The sequence below is a fragment of the Schistocerca serialis genome, chromosome 2 (genome assembly GCF_023864345.2).
Source record: "Schistocerca serialis cubense isolate TAMUIC-IGC-003099 chromosome 2, iqSchSeri2.2, whole genome shotgun sequence".
Classification (NCBI taxonomy): Eukaryota; Metazoa; Arthropoda; class Insecta; order Orthoptera; family Acrididae; genus Schistocerca; species Schistocerca serialis.
The window spans coordinates 1,083,250,068-1,083,261,231 of record NC_064639.1 but is presented as its reverse complement, the minus strand read 5'-3'; positions in this window follow the sequence as shown (position 1 = coordinate 1,083,261,231).

Here is an 11,164-nt window from a genome sequence, read left to right as displayed (position 1 = left end):
CTCATCGAACATCTGTGGGACATAAGCGAGAGGTCACTTCGTGCAGAAAACCGTGCAACGTCAACATTTTCGCAATTATGGACGGCATGCCTCAATATTTCTGCACGGGACTTCCAACTACTTGTAGAGTCCATGCTTCACCGAGTTGCTGCACTACCGGGCATAAGGAGATCCGACGCGACATTAGCAGGTATCCCATGACTTTTGACACCTCATTGTACTGCAGCGTGGGGTAAGCGTATTTCTATTATTTCTACATGGTGGTCTGAAAGTCTGAAATACTTGTGTGGATATTGCAGGGTAGTTTGTACTGAGAAATAATTATTAAGAAAAAAAATCTATACGATACACCGTTTCCGATTTAATTAGCATTGAAGCCGTCAGGTCGTTCTGCAAGCAGATAACGAGTGGTTATAATTAAAGGGCAAGGTCTAACAAATGGAAAAGGCATAATGTTGATATAACTAACTGCCGGTTACAGAGTTTATTCAATATCAGCACCGAAGACATCGATGAGATGCTGTACAGTGTCAGATCAGTACCTGATGGCCTACATAGCAACTAATTTGTGTGCCCTATAAATCAGTCCCGCATGAACGCATTAGAATACCTACCATATTTTGCTGCCATAAGATAATCACAGTCCACTCTGGACCTATATGAGTAGCTGCAGTTTAATTGTAACTACGAAGTACAAGCAACCTGCCAGAGACGACAATCGTCAAGCGTGTGCTTCGTTTGGTTTCCTCGAACCGAACTAACGTATCTTTTGCTCTTGTAGCTTAAATTTATCACTTCAGAAAAAAGCAAATTTCAGATGCTAATGAGAATTTCAACAAGTGCCAACTCATGGACCGAAAGATGTCTGTGGATTAGCGCATGTTGGGCGGAATCTGCGCGCTCAGTGACGTGATTTTCTAACGTCAATGCTTGTTGTTGTTGTTGTGGTCTTCAGTCCTGAGACTGGTTTGATGCAGCTCTCCATGCTACTCTATCCTGTGCAAGCCTCTTCATCTCCCAGTACCTTCTGCAACCTACATCCTTCTGAATCTGCTTAGTGTATTCATCTCTTGGTCTCCCTCTACGATTTTTACCCTCCACGCTGCCCTCCAATACTAAATCGGTGATCCCTCGATGCCTCAGAACATGTCCTACCAACCGATCCCTTCTTCTGGTCAAGTTGTGCCACTAACTTCTCTTCTCCCCAATCCTATTCCATACCTCCTCATTAGTTATGTGATCTACCCATCTAATCTTCAGCATTCTTCTGTAGCACCACATTTTGAAAGCTTCTATTCTCTTCTTGTCCAAACTATTTATCATCCATGTTTCACTTCCATACATGGCTACACTCCATAAAATGCTTATTAAATCGGAAACCGTGTAACGTATCGAAGTTTTTTCTTAACAATTACTTCTCAGCGCTATCTACTCTGTAACACCCTTACAAGCTCTTCACTCTGTTTCTGATCACTCTGCATAGTTTTACCTTACCCTGTTCCATTCGCGTTTAGCATGTGGGAACAAGATCGTTAAACCTCCGTATGAGCTACACTTCCTCTGATTTAAAGACATCGTACCGGTAATGAGAATAACACCAATAATTACTACAAATAAAAACAGAAGACCAACAGTTGTCACAAGAGGCGCGCCCAATAGTGTAAAAAAACCGGAGAGTATTGTCAGTAAAAAAGTAATAACATCATAATTGTCAATTGAGGAGAGTTGAGTTTCTAGTCACTGGGTGTCACCTGACAAGGGAACCGTACGAACTTCGCCTCATCGAAATGATTCATATTGACAGTGTGTGTGAGGGACGACTCCCCTTGTGACTACCAGATATATCAGGGACATTTCAATCCTTCAAAAGCTGCGCAAGTCGACTGTTGGTGTTCTTATTGTGATGTGGAATTCACAGCTAAACCAAAAGCAAGCAGACCTCATGTAATGACGAGCGGGAACTGTCAGTCATTCAGACTTCCCTTTGAAGGAGCCTAAGAAGCTAAATGTAACTATTTCGAATAATTGGCTTACTGATTAATGGTATGTCCAAGGAAAAGTTTGAGCCCTGGAAATGTTAGTTCTCTATGCTATTTCTTGCTAGTCGAAAAAAGGACTCATTTTATTGCAGCTCTGAGCGACAAAGTCCGAAAAAGGATATTTCACAAACTTTTAGTTTTATAGTACGTATGTCACCAATTTCGTAGATTTTCAATATTATTTTAAAAATAAATGCTATACGTTTACGTTCGCGCCTTACTAGTATCAGCAGTTTCTTGTGGAATTTCAAGTATTCCGTTTGCTATGGTTTTCAAAACAAGCAAATGCGTACATCTCCCAGAGATTGCAGGCGAGTACAGCTTACTTTCGGCTGCCGAATCAAGATACTGAATAATAGGGACACTATTTTTTGTGCGATCTCCGTATATTCCGTGTAAGCCTATATCTGCTTCCGTGTAAACAATAAACAGAATATTCATCTCTCAGCTCTCCAGTCAGTTCCAACTGAGCATTCCGTTGCGTGACATTAAAATATTCATAAATTCCAGTACATCTTAATGAAGAGAATGAAAGAGATATGTTGAAGGTAAAACGGCCTGAAAGGAAAAAATGGTGGTAGCTGTAGTCTTCCAGAGACCTGGCACGAAAGACAATAAAAGTAAATCTTTTGTAAATGTTACAAAGAAGAAAAACTAAGGAAATTACACGTATTTCCTTTAAGGTTGTGTGCAGATGGTGTAAAATGAAACCAGTTGCGTCCTTGAAAGATTTTACACCTGGTTTTTATAGTCTTCTTCTTCCATTCAAATATTAGGAAATATAGCCTGGCACAGTATACGTCCGTTACCTTATTTGCTCACTCTTCTTATGGGTTATCACATAAATTTTAACTTTTAGTACTAACTAGTCATTGCCGATTCTTTCCAGATGGCCATTCGACTTCAAAGGATTCTGGTTTATTCGTGAACTGAGCTAGATTTTTTAGCCACACCTTTACCGCTTCGTTTCGAATCTTATCATTTCGTATAAAGCCTTTCACTAATGCAGTTCTCATTTATTTTGCCTGTATTCACCGTATCTCCTTCTGTACTTTGTTGTCTTTTTTCATTCCCGTTATTGTACAATATATGACGCTGAATATAACCGACATTTCTTTTATTGTCTGCACTGTAGTCTTCGTTACTGAGCGTCACATGTATGAAAAACTTTGTACTTGTACTGATTCATTGTTAACTATAATCTTTGACAATTTCAAGGTCAGTACCTTTGTTTTCTTGGGAGAAAGTTTCATGCTGTATTTTTTGCGTTCTTTGCACGGGATACAGATACTTGATTACATATTGATTTCACTGACAATGAAAAGACTATGGCACCTGCAAATAAAGGTTGTACACCAAGATTCCTCTACATGTTTGCTGTTCTCATAAAATTGTGTCTATGAAAGTGTTCAAGACTATTAATGGACACACTATATTTTCGGCTTACTCTTCTGTTAGTAAATACGTTTTATCTAGGTTTCTCTGCAAAATCAAATGCTCTGCTTTCATTTTCACGCAAACTTGCTTCTATCAGATAAAACGAACAGCTTATGTTTTCCGCGATATTATACAGTTTACTCATTTTTATTTGTTCATTTTCACCCTAGCAAAGGCTTTTTCAAAGACCAATGATGAAATTTGTGTTTCCCTGCTACATTCTGTGTATTTCTCAATCTATTGGCTTAAGAAGACAGCAGTTTAGCTACTGTTTATAAGAACACATTGTACTTCATTGTTCGGTGGTTCCATTTTAGGTAGTTGTTGCATAGTTAATTATTGATATTACATTTGATTTTTTTCAGTCTTGAAAACGATTTATCTTTCCAATATATACTGAACTAGTTTGATAATCTTGTGTACTGCAGGAGGCTTCCACATTATTATTTTTCTGCATTTATATACATAAACCTGATGCTTTTACATTTTGGCATTTTTGAAACTTTTAAGCATTTTAGTGGTTCTGTTAATTCTCTTTTACATACACTGTCTTACTGTCGAGTATCTGAGTCTTTCGCTTTCAATTTTTCTGCATTTGCGCCATACAATAAGTTACTTCAGATTTTCCTTTCACTGCCCTTTTTTATCTTTACTTTAAATATCTCTGACACATTAAAATTTATATTTTTTAAGTAATTTCCTGTCAATAGTTCTTTATATGTGCAATAAAGCAGTCTCAATGTCACTGACATGACATGTTTGCTGTTTTTACCATTCTCCTTCATTGTCAGTGGGATGACTGATAGTCACAATACACTTTACCTCTTTAATGGTTTGTTTGCTGTAGGAATTCTAGGTTTTTAATATTTTTTCTGTCCATTTCGACCATATGGTCTTCAGTGAAAGTAATAATATTATCATTCATTTACATAAGAGCTTTTTGTCTTGTGATAACATGTCACCACATTGCAGTTATCCATTTATAGTAAATTATTGTAATAGAAATAAGAAGTATTTTTATGTTATCCTGTGTTGTTTCAAAAATAAACACATCGCAATGGGTACTAATGAAAAATGTTTTAGAAAATAACTGCAGACTGAGGATACAAACATTTACTTCTTATATAATTTAGACTCGAATAGTTATGTGCTGAATTCTATAACACAAAACTTCCATTTTAAGCCCTGTCACTACATCACAGAGATTACAAATTTGATGTTCCATGTATTTATTTACCAAAAGTTGAACCATTCATAGAATAAGTAAAATGTATGACTATTTAATTTCTACAGATAACTGTCAAATGTGAATAAAAATTATCATGAGAAGTAATTATAACTTATAATACTGAATATAATATATAAGTATCATAAATGAAAGAAAATTTGAAGGCATTTTACATTTCTATAATACTGAAACTTTGGACAGAGATCCTAAGTCAAATTATGTCACTGCAATAATATTCAAATTTTCTGTAATAAATTACTATACAGAGCAAGATGAAACTCAACAGACTCAATGAAAGTGTGTTAAAGAATTTAAAAATAAACATATTTCTCAAAATACTAAGCAGAGTGGAAGAAAAGTAACAGGGCGCTACAGTATTTTCAGGAAGCAATAGAAAGGGGAGGAACTTAAGACAAATTAATAAATGCCTATCAACATAAGTAACGTCATTGATGTGAACCACAGTACAGCCAAAGAAGCAAGACCTTCAGTCGTCTAGAGCCCAAAGTACATGAAAATAAAAAAGACTGAATCCTTTCCATGTATGAAAATAAAGAAATTTTTTTGACAGATGAAGAGGATAATTTCACAGAAGAATACTGCCACAATCCAAATTGAAAAAAAGTTGAACTGTTAGATATTGTGTAGATTTTGCAAGTGATTTCATTAGTCACAAAAATCCACTAAAATGTAGTAGCGTTATATCAACTATATTTTTCACAAGAAACAAAAATATATTATGTGAATAACAGACAACTGCAAAGCTGTGAAATACCCAAGAATATATCAGATTATAGTAAGTACAGTTCCAGTAAAATAGTGGTGTCCAGAGTTAAACCAATAGTAAAAGTATTATTTGATACAGTGCTGCTAAAAAATTGTTTTTCCTGTGATAAGCAGTATGTACAATTAAATGTATGCTAAACGCTCGAAAGTGGAGAAACAGACAAATTAAACCTAGACTGAAATGAAACAATAATGTTGAAAGTGAAAGGATATGCTGAAAATTTAACAGTTCAGTTTACACAGAAACCAAACTATTTGCAACATTTCAGAACGACCACAGAAAACTCTTTTTAAAACTAAATGAACCAAAATCGTGTTTTTAACAACTGTTTAGCATAGGGTGCATCCAAACATTACTGACAACATGTAGGAGGCTGCTATGGGATATTGTATGATTCCTTTATTAAAAGGGGTCTGTGGTGTCCGGCGGTTGTCAGCAACTGCATTCACCACTCTTAATGTACTAACTAACGCTATTGCAAAAACAAACACAAGATATCACCGTTCAATACTGGATGCAAGCTCGAGGGCCAAGAGTGACGTGGGGATTAGTATCGTCAGCAACATTCCAACTATCGAAAAATCTCGTAACTTTGAGTATTTCTGCTATGACACCAAATAAAACAAACGAAGTCAAAATCAATAGTGGGATTACAGAGCTGCTTAACTCTAATTCTTTTCTAAGAATTCAATTTCTAATAAAAAAAACTGTCATCAAAGAACCTTTGCAGAATATAGTGTAATATCAGCCAATATGATGAAAACCAGTTTCTAGAGCCCGTAAAAAAAGAAGATCGGTAAGTAAAGAGTAGCCACTGACAATGACGTAAGCGTACTGAAACGTATTTAGAGAAAATAGAGAGTCCCAAACTAATCATTGTTTCACAAATGCGTATCTCTTCATACAAAATATAATACAGAACAAAAAAAATTGTACTTATTATTCCGGAATTTGCCTTGGCTTCTTGTTAGTTCCGTAATGAGGAACAAGTGACCTTGAGAAAACCGGAAATCGTGGTCGCTCCGCCTCCTGCACCCCGCCAAGGTCGCTGTGGAAGGAACAAGTGCAAACCGGTCAGCTCCTTGGAAGACGGACAGGAGGATCTCGGCGCGGAGGTGGGGGGGAGGAACTTGAAGCCTCCCAGGGTTCGACGGTATGTGGCGCACGTATGACATATAATTGTTTTAAAATAAAGCACTCCAAAGGGTCTAACGAAGACCGGAGAGAAATCTTATTCTCGTCATCCCAAAAGGAATTTTCTCCCCCAAAATAACTATGAAAACCTTACAACAGCTTCGCCCTAGGTGTCTGTGAAGAATTTAGTATTTATCGTCAATATGGTAGATAATGACTGCACTTTGAACTTCAGCTAGAAACATCTCTGTATCCGCTTTTATCCCCGTTGGTCTGCTCAGAGACAAACACAGCTGTAGCGATTTTTATTGCTCTCCTACTGCCGCATTTATCTTTGAAATGATTACCGCTTTTGTTCAAAATTAGAACTTCTTCGAACTCGTTGTAGTTACGGAGAAATCTGTCAGTTTAATGTGCTGTGCACAGCCTTCGTAAGTCACTAATTTGAACGAAACCGATAATCATTACAGAGGCAAATGTGGCAGTAGTCTAGTCGCGATAAAATTCATCTCTACAGACACTGGAGCTTTCGAAAATTTTCTGATTATGTATTTTGCGCATTGCTTGCTACATCTTCCTAAATCTTTCAAATTATTTCAATTTATTCTTGCATGGTATTTAAATGGGAAAGAAAAAGAAGGAACAACATTTTTATTATTTCCCGTAGAAAATTTGGGTGAACTTAAAGTCACTGCATTGCATATTCACGATATAAGAACCAAGATCAGTCGAGAAAAAAAGCAGTAACCAAACAGATAGGGAAATTAATGTGGCTTCCTAATTACGACAAAGAAAATCTGATTTTCCAAAACATTATCGTATCACGAAATAATATACAAGAATACAATGGATCTCCAGCGAAACTCCTGCAAGATTACCCTGCGGAAGATTGCAGACGGCGGTGTGTCACTACCAGGAAGTGTTAGAGATTCGCGCTAAGTACGACAACTCTTAGCAGGTTTTCGATTGGAAACTTCTCAGAGATCGCCTATGCTCTTGTTATCGATCAAATGTACATGCTCCAAATTACGTAGCTATTCTTTGAAGTGCACGACTGTAGTTCGTCTTTTCCACTACGTACCCAAAACTGACAAAAAAAATGGTTCAAATGGCTCTGAGCACTATGCGCCTTAACTTGTGAAGTCATCAGTCGCCTAGAACTTAGAACTAATTAAACCTAACTAAGGACTCACACACATCCATGCCCGAGGCAGGATTCGAACCGGCGAAAGTAGCGGTCGATCGGTTCCAGACTGTAGCGCCTAGAACCACACGGCCACTCCGACTGGCAAAAATGACAAGAAAAACCGCTTCTGAAGAAGAGGAATTTTTTAACATCGAGTATAGATTTAAATGTCAGGAAGTGCTTTCCGAAATTATTTGTACGGAGTGTAGCCTATATGGAAGTGAAACATGGATGATAAACAGTTTAGACAAGAAGACAATAAAAGTATTGGAAATATGGTGCTACAGAAGAACGCTGAAGGTTAGAAGCTTAGATCACGTAACTAACGAGGAGGTACTGAACAGAACTGGGAAGAAAGGAAATCTGTGGCACACCCTGGCTAGAAGAAGGGATATGTTGGTAGGACACATTCTGAGGCATCAAGGGATCACCAATTTAGTACTGGAGGGAAGCGTGGGGGGTGAAAATCGTAGACGGAGACCTTGAGATGAATACACTAAGCAGATTCAGAAGGATGTGGGTTGCAGTAGGTACTGGGAGATGAAGAGGCTTGCACAGGATAGAGTAGCATGAAGAGTTGCGTCAAACTAATCTTTGAACTGAAGATCACAACGACAATGACATCCAAAAATGAAGCGAAAATTCCAAAATAGGAAGAATGGCGAGGCAGTAGGTAGAAGCTCCACAGGGAAGGCATCAAACAGCCTGAAGCACTCCGATACACTTCCGAGGAAGAAGTCAGTGTAATAGTAGAAAATCGTTCGAGGAGCGCAGAAATCAAACCTTCGTCGCAGGGGTGTCTTGTATGTCAGTTTCTTCGAAGATACATTTTATGCAAACTTCAAATGTCGTTAACATTCACAATGGAAAGTAAAGATGGGAAAACGCTCAAGCAGCCATACAAATAGAAGCAAAGATCTAATAGGTGCTAAGCTAGAAACAGGAGAAAAACATTAGCTGTTTAATGTAATTGAGGAGGAATCTGCAGCCGTCTCTCTCGCTTTTCCTTTTAGTTTTACTACCTCATACTTCATTTCAAGAATTACGTGTATGTAGTTTATAACAGCTTTACAACAGTTGATTATACTTTACACCTCGACTCGTTCCATATCCCTGAAGTGGGTTATTCAGATCACGATGACTAAATGAATGAATATCTATTCGCAGTATAAAAACAAATTAATTCATTAAGTGTAACGCGATACCGTCCACTACCTGGCTTAATGGATATAATGTAAATGGAACTGAAATAAGTTTTCCAAGGGTTAAAAAAATCTTATGTTTTTGCAACGTTTTTGTATACATCGTAGAGCGCAAACAAAGAAAGAGACCTTTGATATCAAATATCCTTCAGTCCTGAAATTCATGTTGCTTTAGAGCAGTTAATCACAAATCATCATAAACAATCTCGAACACTCTCCAGAATCCTGCAGCAATGACATTAACTTCATAAGGATACAGTCTTATGCCTGAGATTCCTGGAAAACAGGAGCGTCTTACAATCTTTTCCTGTGACGAGTGAGCCTCGCAGTTACAGAGATATTAGGTGTGGCTGTCGTATATATGAAAATAGCCCTCCTGCATACCCAGAACGGCAGAAAATAACTCTGGTTGCGTGTTTTCAGGTTGCTTTCCCGTGACACAGACAGTTGAGAGGAACACTTAAAGTTGTGGGGATGCTGGGAGGGTTCGATTCATCTGCGTAGGAAATTGCACATAGGAAATTGCGCACGATACGTTATCGTAACCGCTTACATTTTTTTGTTGTTTCAAATACTTATCAAGGAGACTTTATACAAAACATCGGATAAAATCAAACACGCGATTCTAGAATCGTAACAAATGAAAGTGTAACAGAGCTGTCCAGGGAACCAAAACGCGAATATTCGGAATTAAGGCAAATTTGTTATCGCGACGACTTATTGGGAAAATTTAGATAACTACTATTCTAGGAAGATAGTGCAGCTATTTTGCTGTAGGTATCTCATATCTCTATCGGGATCGTGAGAATAAGAGACATTGAGATGCGTTCCGAGGAACAAACAGCATTCTTTCCTTCGCTCAATGCGTGAATGCGACAGATAATCAATAATACGGAATAGCGCTACGTATTCTACGCTGTCCTCTCTAGAGTAGCTCGTGCAGTATAAATTTACGTGTGGTGGCAGATGTAGTTGTTTCTCGTCCTTCACCTTACATGTGCATGGCTGTTAATAATACGATACTCGTAATGAAGGAATTTCGGACACAGAATTGAGATATGCGATCACTCTATTCACAATTCTATGACTCATAGGTGCAGCAAAATAAGCCATGTCGGACCGAGCAAGGAGGACATAAAAAGCAGACACGAAATGGCAAAAAGGGCATTCCTAGCCGAGAGAAGTCTGTTAATATCAAACATAGACCTTAATTTGAGGAAGGAATTTCTGAGAAAGTACGTTTGGAACACAGCATTATATGGTAGTGAAACACGGACTTTGTGAAAACAGGAAAAGAAGAAATAGAAGCACTTGAGATGTGCTACGGACAAATGTTGAAAATTATGTGTACTGGTAAGGTAAGGTGTGAGGAAGTTCTCCTCAAGATTAGTAAGGAATTCTATATATGGGAAACACTGACAAGACGAGGGTGCAGGATGATAGAAGATGTGTTAAGACATCAGGCATTAACTTCCGGGGAAGACAATTGGAATACAAACAACAACAAATAACTGAGGAAGGTAGGTCGCAATTGTTTCTGTCAGGTGAAAAGGGTGGGACAGGATAGAATTTCGTAGCAGGTCGCATAAAACCAGTTAGAAGACTGAAAATTAAAAATAAATAAATAAATAAATGAAAGAAATAAAATAAAGAAAGACGGCAGACTTTATCTTACTACATCTTTCTCACAATGTATATGTATATGTGAGTATGTGCGGATAAAGATGTCATTTACGTTCTTACGGACTATAATTAATACGAGAAGATCTTAAACAAAAGCAGGAAAGAACAAAACTGGATATAATTATTATACGAGACTGTATAGAACCATGAACTGTATGGAACGATGAACTATAAAAATCTCGTTAGTGACATGACTTGCAAGTGTAACGTTTTTCTCACAACTAATTCGAAGATAGATAATTATAAGATTTAGCTTTCGCAGACAATAGGCACGTTGCTGAAAATAAAGTTTGCTGCTCAGGTCTCCCTACTATAAAAATACTTGCTCATTCTACAGTTTATACGACTCATTTATGAATTATGAGCGAACTGATTTAGTGGGTGAGACGAGATAATGATTTCTATCCAATTACATAGTACACAAAGTGAATTTTATCGATAGTGGGTGCTGTTGATCTCCGTGACTGT